This window comes from Schistocerca americana, chromosome 7 (genome assembly GCF_021461395.2).
Source record: "Schistocerca americana isolate TAMUIC-IGC-003095 chromosome 7, iqSchAmer2.1, whole genome shotgun sequence".
Taxonomy (NCBI): domain Eukaryota; kingdom Metazoa; phylum Arthropoda; class Insecta; order Orthoptera; family Acrididae; genus Schistocerca; species Schistocerca americana.
In genome coordinates, this window is record NC_060125.1 from 498,487,988 (window position 1) to 498,511,084 (window position 23,097).

Here is a 23,097-nt window from a genome sequence, read left to right on the forward strand (position 1 = left end):
AAACACATTACGCAAAGACTGATTGGTCTCTTGTGAATAGTATATTATTTACAACTAAATTCTTTAAGGAGACGAGTGTAAATACACTGACGGAAAAACTTCGCAACACAAAAAAGTAATTAATGTAGACTATGAAATTTTGGGAATACATTTGTCTAGTAACGTATTTAAGTGATTAACATTGCAAGATCACATGTTAATGTAAGCTCGAGATAAACCATCGCAAATGTGAAATGCTGATACACTAATAACCGTTGAAACGGCCAGAACGTGTCTGCATTGTAATGTACAGACGACGGATATCAGTTTCTGGGAAGGAGTTCCGTGCCTGTTGCCCTTATTTCCTCGGCAGAGAGACAGATAATGCTTTTTGAGGATCGTCCAATTATGTCCCATATGTGCTCGATTACAGACAGATCTGGTGATCGAGCAGGCCAAGACTAGATGTCGTCACTCTGTAGAGGATACTGGGCTACAACAGCGGTGTGTGGGCAAGTGATATCCTGTTGGAAACCACCCCATGGAATGATTTGCGTTAATGGCAGCACAACAGGTGCAATTATAAGCTTAACGTACAAATTTTCAGTCAGGGAGCGTGGGATAACGACGAGAGTGCTCCTGCTGTCATACGAAATCGCACCCCAGAAAAGGCTGGCCTCTCTAGTCGGGCGATATTATCAAGCAAGTCATTCACAAGATGTACACGATGGGGGCGCGAATTTTCGTCCATAAGGACGAATGCCTCGCCAATATGCTACCAACATAGTTGCACTATCGGTCGGAGGATGGCATTCACGTATAGTACAGCCTTCCATGACCACCAGCGGCGTACATCGGCCCCACAGAATGCCACCCCAAAACAGCAGGGAGCCTCCACCTTGCTGCACTCACTGGACAGTGTGTCTAAGGCGTTCAGCCTGACGAGGTTGCCTCCAAACACGTCTCCGACGATTGTCTGGTTGAAGGCATATGCGACACTCATCGGTGAAGAGAACGTGATGCCAATCCCGAGCGGTCCGTTCGGTATGTTGTTGGGCCCATCTGTACGGTGTTGCATGGTGTCGTGGTTGCAAAGATGGACCTCGCCGTGGACGTCGGGAGTCAAACTGCGCATCATGCAGACTATTGCCCACAGTTTTAGTCGTAGCACGACGTCCCGTGGCTGCACGAAAAGCATAATTCAACATGGTGGCGTTACTCTCAGGGTTCCTCCGAGCTATAATCCGTAGGTAGACATCATCCACTGAATTAGTAGCCGTTGGACGGCCTACGCGAGGCATGTCATTGACAGTAACTGCCTCTCTGTATCTCCTCCACGTCCGAACGACATCGCTTTGGTTCACTCAGAGACGCCTGGACACTTCCCAAGTTTAGAGCCCTTCCTGGCACGAAATAATCATGCAGACGCGATCGAACCGCGATATTGACCGTCTAGGCATGGTTGAACTACAGACAACGCGAGCCGTGTACTTACTTCCTGGTGGAATGACTGGAACCTCCATCTAACAGCCGCTGCTCGTGCGTAGTTGTTTACGTCTTATGGCGGTTTTATTGACATATATGAACAGTCAAAGGGACTGTGTCTGTGGTACAATATCCACAGCCAACGTCTATCTTCAGGAATTCTGGGAACCGGGGTAATGAAAAACTTTTTTTGATGTGTGTTGAAACACGCCTACCAACTTCCATTTATGTCTCACGACTCCTTCATGTCGAGATTTTCTTTTCTATCACAACATTTGAAACGTCCCCTTTTTAACAAATTATACACGACTGTGCTTAACCTGACACACAATATTTTTAGCGCAACGCAATCTGACTTTCAAGAATCCCTACAAAAGAATGGCCCTGACTAACATTAAACTATACCTTCCAGAAATCACTTACCTCACAAAAATCTTCATTACTCGAACCACTGCAATACAGCGAGCGCCACTACTGCCAGCTAAATAAAAGATTCAAACTACTGAAGGCACTAACTACTGATAGGGATAGTTAGCAAATGAAAGATATTAATAGAGAACGAACAATGTATTTACCTTGATATCATCATATATAAATATAGCAGTTCATGACAAATTACAAACCTCCGCCATCTCTCTCCCCACATCCACCACTGCTGGCGGCTCACCTCCAACTGCGCAACGCTACGCGCTGTTCGCATCCAGCTGCCACTGCCCAACACTACAATGGCAGACAACAATGCAAACCAGCCACAGACTGCACACAGCACAGCCAGTGATTTTCAGAGCGCTACGTGGCGCTACCAATATAAGAACCTAAACAGCCTACTTACACATTACGAAAGAAATAGATAGCAGCACGGATGGCTATAACATTTCTCTGGGTTTAATTTGTGCAATTAGAAGTACTGTTTCATTATAATAGAGGAAAGGTTAGATTTGTAATGTAGAAGTGTGTTCAATGTATGATAATAATGTGAAATTTTTTCAGGAGTTACAACGGATTGGAAATCGAGCCCTGAGTTTTCTACGTGTTACTTACAAGCACAAATTTTCTACGTTCCTTTGGCTGCGTTCCTGTGATCTCCGTAGCTGAGTGATCAGTACAGCTGACTGTCATGTGAGAGATTGAGGTTCAATTCTTGGCACTACCAGGGATTTTTTTCTCTGTGGGAGATTGGGAGTGTACTCAGCCTCGACAGGCCAACTGGCGAATTACTTTGACCGAGAAGGATCAGTTTTAAAGCCAAGAATTCTGGCAACACATGAGAGAGCGTTGTACTGGTCAAATGCCCCTCAGTGCTGTATCCACGATTCCATTGTCAGAGGGGTGACATGACGGTCGGTCGGGAGCGATTGAGCAGTCTAGGCCCAGAACGCGGAACTTCTTACAAATTAAAAAGGAGGAAATTCTTAACAATGCAAGACAAATGTGTGAAAATTATGCAAGCTGAAGATGCGATGATTGACATGATCGTTTTTGTTTACTGTAGTGCAATGTGAGACACTGCGTTGACGATCAATAGCCGCATTCAATTAAGAATGGAGTCGCAAACTGTGATTACGGTTGGCATCAGCTGTAAAATATTTCACAACAAATGACATCGACGCAGAATCAGTTTTCATCAGAAAACACAACAGACTTCCACCCTGCCCTTCAATGCGTTCCCTCTCTCGGATTTGCCGCCTGCCACGTGCGGGTGGCTTAACGACTTGGTCTATCCCAGCACTCATTCACAGGGGGCCCCAATCTCTGTTTGTTCTGGAATAGTTGCCCTCGAGTTGGTGGTAACTTAAACCTAACCAACCTAAGGACATCACACACATCCATGCCCGAGGCAGGATTCGAACCTGCGACCGTAGCGATAAGGCAACCATAGTGACAGGAGGGAAAGCCTGGTTCTAGCCCCGGTTCGGCAGAAATTGTCACTTGTTCTGAAATATTCTACAGCCGATGCAGAATCTTAATCACAATTTGCGTGTTCGTTTTGGTATAGTTAGTGCATAGCGTCCACGGTCAAACGGAGGTATTACAATTCGTATAATATTTCATCAAACTAAAACACATATTTTCCGGGCTCGCTTTTATGATTTACTAGTCAGTTCTACACCACTCTTCACACACAGATAAAGCTGGACGGATTTGGAAGATTAGGCAAGAAAAGACAAGGGACTTGGCATTTAACTAACAATTAAGATAGACACATGGAATGTAAGAGAGCAAACTTAGAAATAACATGAGTTAACTCAAGACTTAATATTAAAGAAAGTTGATTAGCCATGGTAACTTAGATAAAAAAGAAATTAAAGGGTACAAAAGAAGTTTGAGATTATATGATAATAAATAATGAAGTTTCCCAGAGCAGAAGAGTTCGAGTCTCGGTCCGGCACACAGTTTTAATCTGCCAGGAAGTTTCATATCAGCGCACACTCCGCTGTAGAGTGAAATTTTCATTCTAGAAACATCCCCCAGGCTGTGGCTAAGCCATGTCTGCGCAATATCCTTTCTTCCAGGAGTACTGGTTCTGCAAGGTTCGCAGGAGAGCTTCTATGAAGTTTGGAAGGTAGGAGAAGAGATCTGGCGGAATTAAAGCTGTGAGGACGGGGCGTGAGTCGTGCTTGGGTAGCTTAGTTGGTAGAGCGCTTGCCCGCGAAAGGCAAAGGTCCCGAGTTCGAGTCTCGGTCCGGCACACAGTTTTAATCTGCCAGGAAGTATCACTGAACTGTTCGCAGTAACACGCTCTCTGGCCTACCTTCCTGTTCATAACGAATCCTACTCCCGTTACATAATTTTCTACCGTTGTTGATATTACCCAATACTCATCAGACATGAAATCCTTGTCTTCTTTACATTTCACTTCACTGACACCTACTATATCTAGACGGAGCCTACGCGTTTCCCTTTTCAGATTTTCTAGCTTCCCTACCACGTTCAAGCATAATTTTCTGGTGTATGTATGGTGTAGTTGAGGTAATAATTACACGCTGTTTCTTTCTCTCTGATTTTTTCTTATTACCTTCATTCTGTCTCCTTAACCCTTTCCTTTTTCGAATACTTTTTTCCCCCACGACCACTTTTGGACTTTTTTGTACACATGTCAGTATCCTTTCTTATTCTTCGCTTCAAATGGCTCTGAGCACTATGGGACTTAACTTCTGAGGTCATCAGTCCCCTAGAAATTAGAACTACCTAAACCTAACTAACCTAAGGACATCACACACATCCATGCCCGAGGCAGGATTCGAACCTGCGACCGTAGCGGTCGCGCGGTTCCAGACTGTAGCGCCTAGAACCGCTCGGCCACATCGGCCGGCGGCGCCTGGAGCTCAGATACATTTATAAGAGAAGAGTCATTTACTGGTCCAAGGTTCACGAACTTGTAAAGAATTCTCTTATATGCAAATATTGCGTGTCCTTTTCAGGCGGCAGCTAAGTTTTGTTTCATATGAAGACTTACGTTTTTAAATATGTTGGCTCCATTTATTCAGTTACGAATGCATTTGCCAAGAGTGTAATTTATTGTCTGTAAGTCAGTTTTGTCACTATCTCTTTGTCTTTGGTCTAGTCCTCTAGATACTTAACATCGAAAGCATTTCATTGTAATCGCATTACTATAATCACATGTAACTTGCATTAACCTAAATTAGCTTCTGCTGTTTGATCTGTAACGTTTGATCCCTATCAATTAAATTTGCATTCGCGTAAATCAGCTGCTGCCTTATGATGTGTAACTAGTACTCACTGCAACGTCAAGTTGTTTAGAAAATTGTTGCTTAATCCTGGTTTGTTGCTTTTGCTGATTGTATCTGTATCAGAGTTACTGTCTCAAGAGCAGACATGTGCCTGTTTAGATATAGTAGCCACTCAGTCGGGAAAATATTTCATTGTAATTGTTATTTGAATTAATTGTTTACATGAATAAAATTTTGTATGCAATAAAAAGTGAATGAAGTTCTCCCTACCATAAGCTCCAGTCCTTTCAGTTAGTTATTTACGTGCGTTTTATGAGACGTCGATCTATCCCCTTATCAGTGGTGTTCAGCTATACACTTTGCTGATCTCTGTAGCACTGACGTCCTCCACCCATCAATGTGTACGTGTTCTACAGCTGGTAAGGTGCAGCTACAACGATAGAATCCGAGCACCCAGCTATTAAAATAAATTAAAACTGCTAGGCACTTAGATTCTGTCCGTTGGGTTTTCTGCGCTGAGCAGTGCGTGAGCAGAGTGGTTACCGTTGCTACTTGCGAAAAAAGCACACCGCGATAATATGGGCGCAAATGAGTTTCTTCAATATGCAAGTTAGCCTAACGGTCCTCCCAGGGGATGGCCAGCAAAGGCTACGTGCCCAAGTATTGATCCAACAAATCGCATCAACAGAGATCGTTAGAATAGTACAACAATAATTGAAACTAGTGTTTAAAAGAAACAAATATTACCTTAGAATAGATAACATAATTTTAAACAAATATTAAAAAGTAATTGCAAGAGTAGGGTGAAGGGGTGACCGCCCTATGACAGGCTGCCGCTTCTCATGGAGTGCTGATCCAGCAGAACATATCAGATGCCACGATTCTCTCTCACTTCCCTAGGAGACGTGGTAAAGTTTGCAGCTAGCGGAGACGTGATGTCCTTTGGCTTTTCGTGTGGGCTACGGAGGCTGTAGAAGGCTGAGTGGTATGTCGGCTAGGTAGTTGATAGAAGAAAAAACTGACGAAAAAAAAATCGCAACACGAAGAAGGACGAAAAATAATCGCAACACGAAGAAGGAGATATGCGACACAAAAGAAACTTTGTAGGTGTTTTTCTGCATGAGAAAGATGATGTCTATTCAAATTTCGGGTCATTCGCATAGGAGTGACCCTTGATACTGGACGTGGTGAGCTGGCGTTAGTCTAGACCGCCTTTGAGGTGACAACGACTCCACTATCAGCACTCCACTGAGTTTGAACGAGGTCGTGTAATAGGACTACGAGAACCTGGATGTATTGTACCTTGTGCGATATTGCAGATAGACTTGGCAGGAACGTAGTCGCAGTAAATGATTGCTGTCTGCCGTGATCATGCGAATGTACAGTCACAGAGACCATCCTGTTGGTGTAACGCTCTGGCAAATCATACGGCATCTCCAGCAGAAATTTGAGCTGCAGTCGAAACAAGTGACCCGACGAACTGTTACAAATGGCTTACTTCAAGTACAGCTCCGAGCCAGACGCCTTTCAGCGTGCATTCCATCGACCCCAACTCCCCGCCATTTGCGACTTCAGTACTGTCAAGCGAGATTTCATTGGAGGGCTGAGTGGATGTCTGTTGTGTTTCCTGATCAAAGCTTGTTTTCCGTCGACACCAGTGATGACACTTTGTTGCTTAGGACGAGGCCAGTTGAGGGTCTGCAAACAACCTGTCTGTGTGCTAGACACGCTGAAGCTACCCCCGGAGTAATGGTCTGGATTGCGATTACATATGACAGGAGGAGCACTCTCGTGGTTATCCCAGACAACCTGACTGCAAAATCGTACATCAGTCTGATGAATCGATTTGTTGTGTTGCTATTCACGAACAGCATTCCAGGAGGTGTCTTACAACAGGCTAACGCTCACCCATATACCGCTGTTGTCACCCAACATGCTCTACAAAGTGTCGACATGTTGCATTGACCTGTTAGATCATCAGATCTGTCTCAAGTCGACCACATACGGGACGTCATCGTACGACAACTACAGCGTCATCCACAAACACCATTAAGCATTAACTGTCTCTGTGTTGATCGACAAAATATAGCAGGCATGAACTCTATCCCACAATCTGACATCCGGCAGCTGTAGAGCAATGTATGCACGTTCACATGCTTTTTTTTTTCTTTTCAGTCATCAGTCTCTTGACTGGTTTGATGCGGCCTACTACGAATTCTTCTCTAAGTCAACGTCTTTATCTCGGGCTAGCACTTGCAGCGTAGGTCCTCTATTATTTGCTGGATGTAGACCATGCTCTCTCTTCCTCTACAATCTTCCCCTCTTCAGCTCCCACTAGTACCACGGAAATTTCTCCCTGATGTCTTAACTGATGTCCTATCATCCTGTTCCTTCTTCTTGTCAGTGTTTTCAATATGTTCCTTTCCTTGCTGATAGTGCGGAGAACCTCTTCATTTCTTATCTTATCAGTCCACCTAGTTTTCAACATTCCCCTATAGCACTACATCTCAAATGCTTCAAGTCTCTTCTTTTCTGGTTTTCCCACAGTCCATGTTTCACTACAATACAATGCTGTGCTCCAAACGTACATTCTCTGGAATTTCTTCCACAAATTAGGACTTATGCGTGATACTTGTTGATTGTTCTTGACCAGAAGTACCCTTATTGCTAGTGCTAGTCTGCTTTTTACATCCGCTTTGTTCCATCCGTCATCGGCTCTTTTGATGACTAGGTAGTAGAATTCTTTAAGGTCGTCTTATTCGTGATCTCGACTCCTGATATTTAATTTCTCACTGTTTTCATTTCTGCTACTCCTCATTACTTTCGTATTTCTTTAATTTACTCTTAATCCTTTTTCTGTACTTTTAGACTGTTCATGCCATTCAGCAGATCCTGTAAGTATTCTTCTCTCTCATTGAGGATAGCAATTTCATCAGCGAATCCTATCATTGCTATCTTTTCACCTCGGATTTTAATTCTATTCCTGAACCATTCTTTTATTTCTGTCATTGCATGTATAGACTGATAAATAAAGGCGAAAGACAACATCCCTGTCCTACATCCTTTTTATTGCGAGAATTTCGTACTTGGTCTTCCACTTTTCTTATTCCCTCTTGGTTCTTGCACATATTACCTGTCTGTCCCTATACCTTACAAGTATTTTTCTCAGAAATTCGAACGTCTTGCACCTTATGACAACGTCCTCGAACGCTCTTCCCAGTTTTACAAATCCTATGAACATGTCTTTATTTTTCTTTGGTATTGCTTCCATTATCAACCGCAATATCAGAATTGCATCCCTGGTGGCTTTACCTTTACTAAAGCCAAATTGATCGGCATCTAACACTTCCACAATTCTGTTTTCCATTAATCTGCATATTACTCTTGTCAGCAACTTGGATGCATGAGGTGTTAAGCTGAATGTGCGACAATTTTTGCACTTGTCGGCTCTTGCAATCTTCGGAATTATGTGGATGTTTTTCCAGACGTCAGATGGTATAAGGCCAGACTCATTCATTCTAAAAATGTTCGCGATAGTCAAAGCAAGTACAAATTTTACGAAATGCATGGCACTGTGCTGTCTGTAATTACCTTATTTATTCTGCTAACGATTTCGGCTCTAAAGCATCATCAACGGCAGCTGTACAACAGACAAAAGTCGAACACGCGATAATGCCACTCAAAATTAGAAGAAACAGGAAAAACCGTCAAATCATCGAAATATAAAAATTATCACAGATGTATCACATGTCATACATGCTTTGACGTAAGTTACCACTGAAAACCATAACTGGGAATAAAACTCAAAAATTGTAACAAGATTAAAATACGATGGCACATTGACTAAAGGACATGATGTGATCTACAGCAAGATAACTTTAAAGTCAAAGATGACAGTCATGACTAAATCTGAAGAAGTAGCCATTAAACAGTTCTGTGTTAATTAGATTATAAAACTGAAATATTAACAGTTCTATACTTAACTGATATTACATAAAAGCATCAAGAAAATAACATACAAAATAATAGAATAATAGGATTTATGAAAGTAGGAATATGCAATATTTTGCAATCCAGTCAAATATGTAAGCATGTAGAATGTGATCTACGGAGCAAACCATGAAATTAAAATCAGTCAAGCCCTGTTTGACGAAAGAACACATTAAAAGAAACTAATACGAAAGAAATGCAATTTTTAGGAGTGAAGGCAAATAGAATGGAGCGTAGAATACGTAGATTTAAAACATCTACAATTTTACACGTATGCCACAATGTTAACATTCCGCTTTTTATGATGAAACGTGGTATACATCTAAACTGTTACACGTTGATTAGTAGAATATGTCATCCAATGTCTACACAGTCACAATATGTAATTGAAATTCTATTTATTATATAGATAAAAATTAACAAAGAGATATGGTATGAACCTACACTTAAATACATTGGTTCAAAAATATTTCATCAACATTACTACATTGTCATAAGACAAAATAATAAGACCAGTTAGCACATAGGCAAAAATTCATAAAGAAAGGCCAATACTCAATTATTAAATCGAAATACAGGGAAATAATCATATCTTATTGCAACGTTTTTAATCGACAAAATCAGGTATATCAGAGGATATTAAAATTTTTTTAATTGACAAAACCAGGGAGACATTGGGAAAAATAGGAGAGGGCTTTTAACTCAGAATTTAAACATATTGCAAACACAATATAACTGTCAAAATAATGAAATTTTGTGGGGCTGTTGGGGTGTCTATAATAAGGCGGTAATGGAAAGGAATTAAGTATATGATAAAACTTACAGAGTCATTACGTTAAATATTAATACAGTCATCAAATAACTACAAAAGTACAGAACTAAGCGACATTGCCTCCTCATACGTACGGAATTTGCAGAAATGATAACAGAGCCAATCTAACATGCATGGTATTACTTATCAAAAACTAAATAAAAATAGGGCACACATGACAAGTTACAAAATGTGATCACAGTTAATGAGCAGAAAGCCAGAACCATTGATGTCTGTATTTACATTCTGTCTTGATACTAACCATAAGTTGGAAATTTGGTTAAGGAAGGTAATTACATAGAAAGGAAATTTAATATTACATCAATTTAGTAATTGGGAGAAGTATAGTGCAAAAAATGAAAATGAAATTAAGGGAGATGAGGATGTGGATGGTGAGAAAGGAGGTGAAGTGTTAGAAGGAATCTGTGGTAACTGTGCAACAAAGACTGTGGGTTAAACAACCACAAGATTCGGTTTCCAGTGATGAAAAGTATAACAGAAATGTAATAAATGACACTGGGTACGTGAATTCAGTGTAAAATAATTCACACATTATTCACCCAATTAATTACCATAAAAATGAAAATAGTAAGAATTAAAACATTATTCATGAAATATAGCCCTTCAGGATGGCAAAGAGTCAAAGTAAAACATATAAGTAAATAGCCCCCTGTAGGCTAAAAAACAAGAAAGTGTGTAATGGCAAGGGGAGGAAAGGGAGGGTGGCGGCATAGACTATATACAAATGGGGTGCATAATTGGCTAGAATTGTAGTTTAAGCAGGTTTACTCAAATATTTTAAATTCTCAATGAAATTATTTAAGTAACTCTTGTCTTTCAGTTCCACCTGCTCATTGAGAACTTTTCCTGGGATGAATAATCTCTGTTTCTTCTAGAAGGTCAATAGCCACACGCTTTTCAGCTCTATTTAACACTTCCATATGATCAGTAGTTCTATTCAGTGTATGATTGTGTCGTCTTCAATGTGTAGATTTAGATTTAATGAACATTCTTATCCATGTGCCTGCTATTTCATCTAACAGTAGCACTTGCAACGTACATCCTCAGTTATTTGCTGGATGTGTTCCAATCTCTGTCTTCTTCTACAAAAAAATGGTTCAAATGGCTCTGAGCACTATGCGACTTAACTTCTGAGGTCATCAGTCACCTAGAACTTAGAACTAATTAAACCTAACTAACCTAAGGACATCACACACATCCATGCCCGAGGCAGGATTCGAACCTGCGACCGTAGCGGTCGCTCGCCCCTACAGCTGCCTCTACTACCATGGGCGCTATCCCCTGATGTCTTAACAAATATCCTGTCATCTTGTCCCTTCTTGTTGTCCATGTTTTCCATGTATTCAATCCCTCGTCGGTTCTGCAGAGAACCTTCTCATTTCTTACGTTACTAGTCCACCTAATTTACACAATTTGTCTCTAACATTACAACTGAAATGCTAGATTCTCTTCTGTTTAGGTTTTCCCACAGTCCATGCCTCTCTACCATACAATGCTGTGCCCCGAATGTACATTTGGCGAAATTTCTGTCACAAATTAAGACCCGTGATGGGTACTAGTAGACATCTCTTGGCGCGAAAGTAATTTTGCCAGTGTTACTCTGCTTTTTAAGTCCCTATTGCTCTGTACTTCATGGGATATTTTGCTGACTAGGAGCAGAATTCTTCATATACTTTGTTATAGCCAAGTTTCTTGTTCTTGCCATTTCTGATACTTCTCATTGTTTTCGTCCTCCTTCGACATGCTCTCAATCAATGTGTCGTATCCATTAGACTATTCAATCAATTCAACACATTCTGTAATTATTCTTCTCTTTCACTGAGGATAGCAATGTCACCTGCTAATCTTATCATTGATATCCTTTCACCCTGAACTTTAATCCCAATCTTGAACCTTTCTTTTATGTCCGTAATTGCTTTCTCGATGTACAGATTGAAGAGTAGGGACCAAAGAATGTATCCCCGTCTTACACCCTTTTTAATCCGTGCACTTTGTTCTTCGTCTTCCACTCTTAATATTCCCTCTTGGTTCTCGCATAGATTCTATGTTAGCGACTTTTTCCGATAGCTTACCCCAAATTTTCTCATAATTTCAAACATCTTACACCATCTGAAATTTTGCAACGCTTATATCGACAAATTCTACGAACGCATCTTGATTTTTCTTCAGTCTTTTCTTTCATTATCAGGCAGAACAAAACTACCAATCTGGTGATCTTAGCTTTATTAAATCCAAACTGAACGTCATCTACCAAATCGTTTATTTTCTTTCCATTTTTCTGTATACACTGAGGTGACAAAAGTCACAGAATGCCACCAAATACCGTGTCGGACCTGCTTTTGCCCGACGTTTTGCAGAAAGTTACCTGCAGAAATAATGAGACATATTGCCTCTGTTGCCGCCGATAATGACTGGTGCAGTATCTTGCCACATACATTTTTAATCGGATTCCTGTTAGGTGATCACGGTGGCCAAAACGTTTTCCTACATTGTCCAGAATGTTCTTCAAATCAATTGCGAACAATTGTAGCCCGAAGACAGGGCACATTGTCATCCACAAAAGTTTCACCGTTGTTTGGGCACATGTAGTCCATGAATGGCTGCAATAGATCACAAAGTTGTTGAAGATAAACATTTCCTGTTAATAATCAGCTCTAATCTAGACCAGAGGGCCCCGTCCATTCTATGTCACACAGCCCACACCATTATGTAGTCACTAACAGCTTACATAGTGCCTCTTTGATGACTTGTGTCCTTGGTTTGGGGAAATCTGCGCCTCATTAGAACCCTACCATCAGCTTTTACCAGGTGGAATCATCTGGCCTGGCCACGGTTTCCTAGTCGTCTAGGGCCCAACCGATATGCACTAGAGCCCAGGAGAGATGCTGCAGCCTATGTCGTGCTCTTAGCAAAGGCATTCGCGTCGGCGGTCTATTGCCAGAGCTCATTAACGCCAAATTTCGCAGCACTGTCCTACGGACACATTCGTCGTACGTCCCACACTGGTTTTTGGGTATTTCACTCGGTCTTGCTTCTCTGTTAGCACTGACAACTCTATTCAAATGTAGCTGCTCTCGGTCGTTAAATGAAGACCTTTGGCGACTGCGTTATTTGTGATGAGAGGTTTTTTTTTTTTTTGGTCATCAGTCTACTGACTGGTTTGATGCGGCCCGCCACGAATTCCTTTCCTGTGCTAACCTCTTCATCTCAGAGTAGCACTTGCAACCTACGTCCTCAATTATTTCCTTGACATATTCCGATCTCTGTCTTCCTCTACAGTTTTTGCCCTCTACAGCTAACTCTAGTACCATGGAAGTCATTCCATCATGTCTTAGCAGATGTCCTATCATCCTGTCCCTTCTCCGTATCAGTGTTTTCCACATATTGCTTTCCTCTCCGATTCTGCGCAGAACCTCCTCATTCCTTACCTGATCAGTCCACCTAATTTTCAACATTCGTCTATAGCACCACATCTCAAATGCTTCGATTCTCTTCTGTTCCGGTTTTCCCACAGTCCATGTTTCACTACCATACAATGCTGTACTCCAGAGGTACATCCTCAGAAATTTCTTCCTCAAATTAAGGCCGGTATTTGATATTAGTAGACTTCTCTTGGCCAGAAATGCCTTTTTTGCCACAGCGAGTCTGCTTTTGATGTCCTCCTTGCTCCGTCATTGGTTATTTTATTGCCTAGATAGCAGAATTCCTTAACATCATTGACTTCGTGACCATCAATCCTGATGTTCAGTTTCTCGCTGTTCTGATTTCTACTACTTCTCATTACCTTCGGCTTTCTCCGATTTACTCTCAAACCATACTGTCTACTCATTAGACTGTTCATTCCGTTCAGCAGATCATTTAATTCTTCTTCACTTTCACTCACGATAGCAATGTCATCAGCGAATTGGATCATTGATATCCTTTCACCTTGTATTTTAATTCCACTCTTGAACCTTTCTTTTATTTCCATCATTGCTTCCTCGATGTACAGATTGAAGAGTAGGGCGACAGGCTACAGCCTTGTCTTACACCCTTCTTAATACGAGCACTTCGTTCTTGAACGTCCACTCTTAGTATTCCCTCTTGGTTGTTGTACATATTGTATATGACCCGTCTCTCCCTACAGCTTATCCTACTTTTTTCAGAATCTCGAACAGCTTGTACAATTTTATATTGTCGAACGCTTTGTCCAGGTCGGCAAATCGTATGAAAGTGTCTTGATTTTTCTTTAGCCTTGCTTCCATTATTAGTCGTAACATCAGAATTGCCTCTCTCGTCCCTTTACTTTTCCTAAAGCCAAACTGATCGTCACCTAGCGCATTCTCAATTTTCTTTTCCATTCTTCTGTATATTATTCTTGTAAGCAGCTTCGATGCATGAGCTGTTAAGCTGATTGTGCGATAATTCTCGCACTTGTCAGCTCTTGCCGTCTTCGGAATTGAATGTATGATGCTTTTCCGAAAGTCAGACGTTATATCGCCAGACTCTTATATTCTACACACCAACGTGAATAGTCGTTTTGTTGCCACTTCCCCCAATGATTTTAGAAATTCTGATGGAATGTTATCTATCCCTTCTGCCTTATTTGAGTCAGTCCTCCAAAGCACTTCTAAATTCCGATTCTAATACTGGATCCGCTATCTCTTCTAAATCGACTCCTGTTTCTTCTTCTACCACATCGGACAAATCTTCACCCTCATAGAGGCTTTCAATGTATTCTTTCCACCTATCTGCTCTCTCCTCTGCATTTAACAGTGGAATTCCCATTGCACTCTTAATGTTACCACCGTTGCTTTTAATGTCACCAAAGGTTGTTTTGACTTTCCTGTATGCTGAGTCTGTCCTTCCGACAATCATATCTTTTTCGGTGTCTTCACATTTTTCCTGCAGCCATTTCGTCTTAGCCTCCCTGCACTTCCTATTTATTTCATTCCTCAGCAACTTGTACTTCTGTATTCCTGATTTTCCCGGAACATGTTTGTACTTCCTCCTTTCATCAATCAACTGAAGTATATCTTCGGTTACCCATGGTTTCTTCGCAGCTACCTTCTTTGTACCAATGTTTTCCTTCCCAACTTCTGTGATGGCCCTTTTTAGAGATGTCCATTCCTCTTCAACTGTACAGCGTACTACGCTATTCCTTATTGTTGTATCTATAGCGTTGCAGAACTTCGAACGTATCTCGTCATTCCTTAGTACTTCCGTATCCCACTTCTTTGCGTATCGATTCTTCCTGACTAATGTCTTGAACTTCAGCCTACTCTTCATCACTACTATATTGTGATCTGAGTCTATATCTGATCCTGGGTACGCCTTAAAATCCAGTATCTGATTTCGGAATCTCTGTCTGACCATGATGTAATCTAATTGAAATCTTCCCGTATCTCCCGGCCTTTTCCAAGTATACCTCCTCCTCTTGTGATTCTTGAACAGGGTATTCGCTATTACTTGCTGAAACTTGTTACAGAACTCAGTTAGTCTTTCTCCTCTTTCATTCCTTGTCCCAAGCCCATATTCTCCTGTAACCTTTTCTTCTACTCCTTCCCCTACAACTGCATTCCAGTCGCCCATGACTATTAGGTAACGACTGAAAATTCGTATTTTCAGCATACTCTAGACACTGTGGATCTCGAGATACTGAATTCCTTAAATTCCCTAACGATTTCCGAAATGGAGTTTCCCATACTTCTAGCTCCTACTACCATTTCGCTTTCAAAGTATGTTAATTCCGACGCGCTACCATAACCACGTGGGTCACCTTTTATACGAATCATCTGAGTACAAATGACAGCTCGGACAAATATATAGTTCTTTACTACCATCTGTACGCGGTATTACTGACATCTGTATTTGTACATATCGCTATCCCATGACTTTTGTCACTTCAGTGCATCATTCTTGTTGGCAACTTAGAGGCATGAGCTGTTACTCTGATTCTGTGATAATTCTCGCATTATCGGCTCTTACAGTCTTCGGAATTGTGTGGGTGATGTTTCTCCAAAGGTCTGATGGTATATCGCCAGTCTCATACGCTCTACACATCAACGTGAATAGCTTTTTTGTTGTTACATCCCCACACAGATTTTAGAAATTCCTGTCTGTTGTTATCCATCCCTTCTCCCTTTTTTGATCTTAACTCTTGCAAAGCTCTTTTCAATTCCGATTCTGAAACTGGATTCTCTATCTCTTCCCCCTCGACCCCTGTTTCTTCTTCTAACACGTCATCAGACAAGTTCTCGCCCTCATAGAGATCTTCAAGGTACTCTTTCCACCTATCTTCTCTTTCCTCTGCATTTAACAGTGGAATTACAGTCACACTGTTAGTGTTATCACCCCTGATTTTAATTTCACCGAAAGTTGGTTTGGCTTTCCTATATGTTGAGGCAGTCGATCCGACAATCATTCCTTTGTTAATTTCTTCACATTTTTTATGCAGCTATTTCGTCTTAGCTTCCCTACATTTCCTATTTATTTCATTCCTCAGCGGCTTGTATTTCCGTATTCCTGAATTTCCCGGAACATGTTTGTACTTCCTTCTGTCTTAAATCAACTGAAGTATTTCTTCAGTTACGCATGGTTTCTTCGCATTTACTTTCTTTGTCGCTGTGTTTTTCTTTACAACTTCTGTGATTGACGGTATTAGAGATTTGCATTCCTCTTCAACTGTAGTGCCTACTGAGATAATCCTAACTGCAGTATCTACAGCACTAGAAAACTTAATGCACGATTCTTCATTTCCTATAACTTCCATGTCCCACTTCTCTGCATATTCACTAGTCTCTTAAACTTCAGCCTATTCTTCATCACAGAAATTGTGATCTGAGTCTATATCTGCTCCTGGGTACGCCTCAGAATCCAACATCTGATTTCGGCATATCTGCCTGACCAAGATGTAATATAACTGAAATGTTTCCGTATCTCCCGGCCTCTTTCAAGTGTGCCTCCTTCACTTGCGATTCTCGAAGAGAGTATCCGCTATTACTAGCTGAAATTTGTTGCAAAACTCAATGAGTCTTTATCATCTCTCGTTCTTCGTACCAATCCCATATTCTCCCGTAACCCTTTCTTCTGCTTCTTCCCCTACGACCACATTACAGTCCCCACATCAATATTAAATTTTCGTCTTCTTTTACATAATGAAATAGCAGTTCACTATGCTCAAATACTGTCTTCATTCTCTGCTTGCGACGTTGACACGTGTACGTGAACTATTGCTGTCGGTGTAGGTTTTCTGTCGATTCCGATGTTCACAGTAAGTCATCCTCTGACCTACCTTCCTATGCATAACGAATCTGTTCCTATTATACTATTTTCTGCTGCTGTTGATATTGCCCTATACTCATGTGAGCATAAATGTATGAGATCAGAATTAACTAGGCTGGTACTGGTTTCAAACAGTCTCTCCCCAGTGGTTAGCAAAGTCTGTACCGAAGTTTATTGTTTTGGTCGATTCTTTGATTCGACACTTTTTTTGGGGAAGTTGGAGAGGGGGAGGGGTGGAAGCAACGAACATTTTCACGTTAGAGTAGCGACAAATGTGTGGCAGCATCTGAGGTGCAGACAGAAAGTCAAATTTCACACGCAGGCAAACTCTGTGAGATCGGCGGCACCGCCCCTGTGGTATAACAGTTTAGGAGACAAAAACTTTTCCGCAAAATAGACACCATCCTGGCGACTGCGATTCCCAATTTCTGAGACAGGGTGAAAGTCTTCTGTTGGAGCCACAGTGGAGTCCTGAGCCCAACCTCACTCCTTCCATAGGAAAAATTCAACAACTTTCCATTCCCAATAGAAGTACCAAACTCATACAAAAACTGTTGAGACGAAACCGAATCATGAAGCAATATGGAACAGTCCTGTTACAACAGGACGGAAAGTTGCCTGCCCTCACTGCTCGCCGTGCTTGTGCCAAACGTCCGATGGAGTATTTACATTTTTGTAATGTTCTAGAATTTGCCCTTAACTTTACATGCGATACCTAGGTTTCTTAAATCATGATGTTGGCCCAACTTTGTACGGATTTGTTATGAAGACTGTTGATATTAACAAGAAGCAGTTGTGGATCTGAAGTCGAATCAGTTTATTTCTTATTTTACATTTGCTCAGATTTCTTCTGAGGTTTGGGGAACGGGATGGTAATAGTGGATTGGACAGAATATCACCTAATGGGAATAGATCTGACAGTCCCACTAATTGATCTCAGGATTGTACTCAGTGGTATTTCTGTCTCAATCGCGTCTGCGCCGTTTTCCCATGTGAGGGCACAATATTTAGCAGCTGAGTACACGGGCGCAATTGCAGCATTTCGTACCATATCTTCATATGGTCCCCGGCCTCATTTGTGGACCAGATTTATTCTACAGACAGATTCTTGCACTGTTCTTAAATGACAGTGTCCGATCGCTGATGACACCTCGATATTTAGGGACGTAGTTACAGGATACTTCGACCCCATCAAAAAACTCGAGTAAGGTCCCGTGTGGCTATTTATCACGAAGATGGAACGTTACCCATTTACTTGGTTTTTATTGGAATCTCCATTAGTAAACATACTTGTTCAGTACAGTGAGAAGACTCGAGAGCGTATTTTCTGCTAATATATCAATCTCATTATGGATTTTCTCGGAACTAGTTCAAATGGTTCAAATGGCTGAGCACTATGGGATTTAACATCTGAGATCATCAGTCCCCTAGAACATGGAACTACTTAAACCTAACTAACCTAAGGACATCACACACATTCATGCCCGGGGCAGGATTCTAACCTGCGACTGTAGCGGTCGCGCGGTTCCAGACTGAAGCGCCTAGAACCGCTCGGCCACAACGGCCGGCTGTAAGTACGTCTGCATTTTTTTGTCTCGGAGCTAGTAGCAGCAATGTCGTGGACACAAAAATTAAACAGAACAGGATCTAAGACTGATCCTTGAGGTAGTTAACTGTTTAGGATTCACCATTTAATAATTTTTTTACTGAGAAACTCTGAAAAGTTTTGATCTAAGAGCATGTTATTGAGTAAACTTAGTTGTTTCTGACATGAAATTACGTTAACCGATTTGAGTACCAACCTTTCCCTCCACACTACGTATGTATCTGTAGCTGCCGTCATATCGACAAAAACTGCACCGGATTTAAGGCCTCTCTGAAATCCAAATCAAACGAATGTTCCACGGGACTAGAAGAAGGCCCACGTCATAGAAATCTACAAAAAGGGTAGAAAATTGGATGCACATAACTAACGGCCCATTTCAGTGACTTCGATTTGTTGTAGAATCATGGAACATATTTTGTGTTCAGACATAATGACGTTTCTGGACTCTGAGAAGCTCATCTTCAGAAACCAGCACGGTTTTAGGAAACAGCGGTAATGCGAGACACAGCTGGTCCTCTTGTGCATGATATACAACAGGCTCTAGATACCGGCTCCCAGGTTAATGCCATATTTCTCGACTTTCGAAAGGCGTTCGACTCAGTTCCGCACTGTCGCTTATGCGGTTAGATAGAAAGTTTTCTGACCGACAGGGAGCAGTATGTCCTCCTGAACGGGGTGACTTCAGCAGAAACAAGCATAACTTCAGGTGTGCCCCAGGGCAGTGTAATAGGTCCGCTGCTTTTTACGATTTACATAAACGATCTGGTTGATGATATTGACAGCGGCATTAGAGTGTTTTCCGATAATGCTGTAGTCTACACGAAAGTAGTATCACACGAAAGTTGTAAGCTAATCAGTGTGGATTTGCAGAAAATAAATGCGTGGTGTAATGACTGGCATTTATCTCTCAATATTAGTAAGTGTAACCTACTGCATATAACAAGAAGAAAATCCCCATTAATGTACGAGTACAAAATAAATGCACAGCCTTTGGAAGCGGTAACATGCGTCAAGTATCTGGGTGTGACTGTTCTAAATGATCTCAAATGGAATGATCAGATTACACAAGTAATGGTTAAAGCGAACTCTAGATTGCGGCTTATTGGTAGAATCGTGAAGCGATGCAGTCCTTAAACAAAAGAAATAGCTTACAATACGTTAGTTCGTCCAGTCTTAGAGTATTGTTCGTCTGTATGGGACCCTTACCAGTTGGGTCTGATTCAAGAGGTTGAGAAGGTCCAAAGACGAGCGGCAAGATTCGTGACTGGTACATTTAGCCATCGATAGAGCGTTACAAATGTCATAGAAAGTTTGAAGTGGGACACACTTGCAGACAGCGGCGCGCTACACAGAAGGGATTGATCACTAAATTCCGAAATCCGATCTTCATCGAGGAAGTAGAGCACATGTTATTACCACCAACTTTCAAACGCGAGACGATCACCATTCAAAGATAAGGGACGTACTGAGGCGTTCAGACAGTCCTTTTTCCCTCGCGCGATCCGCGAGTGGAACAAAGGGAGGGAAATATGACATTGGCGCGAATTGTGCCCTCCGCCACACACCGCTTGGTGGCTAGCGGAATGTATATGTAGATGTAGATTAATGTTGTGAGCATTAGCACTTCGTCGCACTCTCGATTAAGATTATTTTATCAAAGACCTCTAGCAAGCGATTGGCAGTTATCTTCTGCAGTAATTTAATTATCTTGCTGAGTAGCGTGACAGGTCGACAGTTAGCCACATCAGTTCCGTTCTTACCTGGTTTCGAAACTACGATTCTTAGACATCTTTGGTAGTACTTTTTTGCTGAAGAATTCTAAGGTCCATCGCCTCTTTCCGGGTCCATGGGTTTAAAAAGCGAATACATCCGATCAAATCCAGCAGCCTTATTTTTTTCTTAAGTTAAGTGCGTACCAAACCTGGTTCCTGTTGCAGCGTTATCACAGCAGAGATGCATACAGCTTAATCTAGGGAAAGTTCGCCTTCAACACAACAGCGCGGCTACACGGCGTAATTTAACTGCAGCATAACGCGAACATCGTTGTTCACAGCACATCGTGGCGTTCTAGACTTACGCCAGAACCACGCCTCCTGCCCGAGAAACAAGATAAACAATGCCGAGCACACACTAATTCACGATTCTCACAATGGCGCTGCTACGTGCTGTCATAGGGGAAACCATTTTGCCGACTCCACTCTCTCTCGTCTGTCAGTATGACGCATTTACTTTGATCCGAAGCATTAGAGCCACTAGAGGTGTACATACGGTAGAATCACAGCTTTGTCCACAGTTGGAGAATAAGTAACAAATGGTAATAACAACTTAGTGCGGTTATCATAAATTCCATTACAGCCGAAGCTGTGCAGCCTGTTTAGAAAAAGAATACTCGAAGCTCTACTTCTACAATCAGCATTCCACTTCATGATATGTGGCAAAGAGTAATTTTAGTAGTACTTTTCCCGCCTTCTGTGTTCCATTCGTGAATGGCGTGTGGGAAGAATAATTGTAGATAAACACCTGTATGGCCTCTAATTTCCCTGATTTTGTCGTAGCCATTGAAGGTTTATAAAAGTGGTATTGTAGATGTTTTTATAATATTGTAACTTGGTTGTTTGAGTGTACCATCTCAACTATGATATGATGTTACATGGATTTTACGAAGTGAATTGTATTCTAGGTACATAGGTACAACAATGTTTGTGTGTGAGCGTATTTCTCTTTTTCTGTAGCGATGGAAGTATTTGGAGACTGATGGTCTCTCCTTTGGGCACCTTTATTGAACGTAAGTCAATTATTTCTGATAATTATCATGAATGTTTTGTAATTTTTAGGCTGTATGATTATTTTTCATTATCTTAAACGTATTTCACTCTAGTAGTGAGGCCCGCCCTTTCAGTATATAAAAAGGAGGGACAATGCATATATAAAGTGCTCATGTACGTCATGCTGTAGACTCTTCTGTAATATTGCACTATGGTCTTTAACTTACCAGAACATTTCTGATACGGTTTGATAACATTACGTGAAGTCTGTTCTATGTGAAGATTTTTTTAGTATAGACAGGTTGGATTTTCTCCTGTAATTATGGACACTTTTGTAGCTGGGGACTATCTATTATTGGATCCCACTATTGGACATAAATTTTAAGTATGTACATGTTCCTCATGGTAACCTTATTTTACACTCTTTGGGCAAAACAGTGTTTTAACCTTTTTGTATATGTAGTGTGGTTTTCAATGTAGGCCGGTTAACTTCTCTTTTGGAAATATAATGTTTCCTGCTATAAATATTTAAATGTTAAATGTAACATTTTGATGAATTCCTGACAATAATGCATCATTATTTATTTATTGATACACAACAGAGGTACTTAATGTGGTTGTTGTTTCAAATGAGATGTAAAATTAGGTATTTTTAGGATTATATATGTGATATACATCTGGCCCTCATCTGACTGAGTAGCATAGGGTCGACTGTAATTATTTGCTCTCTACTTTACATCCATTTCCTCTTTTGGTTATTGTTGAGCCTTCAGATCCATTCCCTTCCTAGCCATTCCCAACTGTTAAGAGACTGTATTAAATTAAGTCATTTATGTCACAATTTAAGCTGTAGATGTGCTCGACTCTTTATCCCCACCAGTGTATCAGTTGATCATCCCGCTTACCTCCAACCCTCTCTTTAGGGGAAAAAAACTGGCACTGTTCCCTTAACCACCTCTTTAGGGGAAAAAACTGGCACTGTTCCCTCTTGATTTCTTTGTAGTGGTTTCTATACTCACATTCATCAAAAACTTTCTACTGTTTAGAAAGCCCCGCCCGCAAGCACCACTACAATCCTCCACCCCCCCCCCCCCCCCCCACTTGGATTTTCCATTCATTATATGGAATTAAAAGTGTAAGAAATTTTTAATCTCTATGTTCGACAGGAATGTACGTACAGCCATAATATATTTTGGTATACGCTACTGTGTGAGGTTGACTTTCTTTTTTACGATGCATCATTTTGTGAGCTGATGTTCACTTGCTACTATATCCTATTTTGGTTTGGTTTTTATTTGTTAATACATCAACATCCTATCCCAGTAATATGTACTAGCTGACTTAGTTTTCAGAAATTACGGTGTTTTGTAACATACAAAATTTCACCAGTGTGGCTTGGCCTAGTGTATTCATGTCATTAAATGATTTTCAATGGTTTAAGCTGATTTATTTTCGGCAGTTATGATGTATTTTGAACTACAAAGA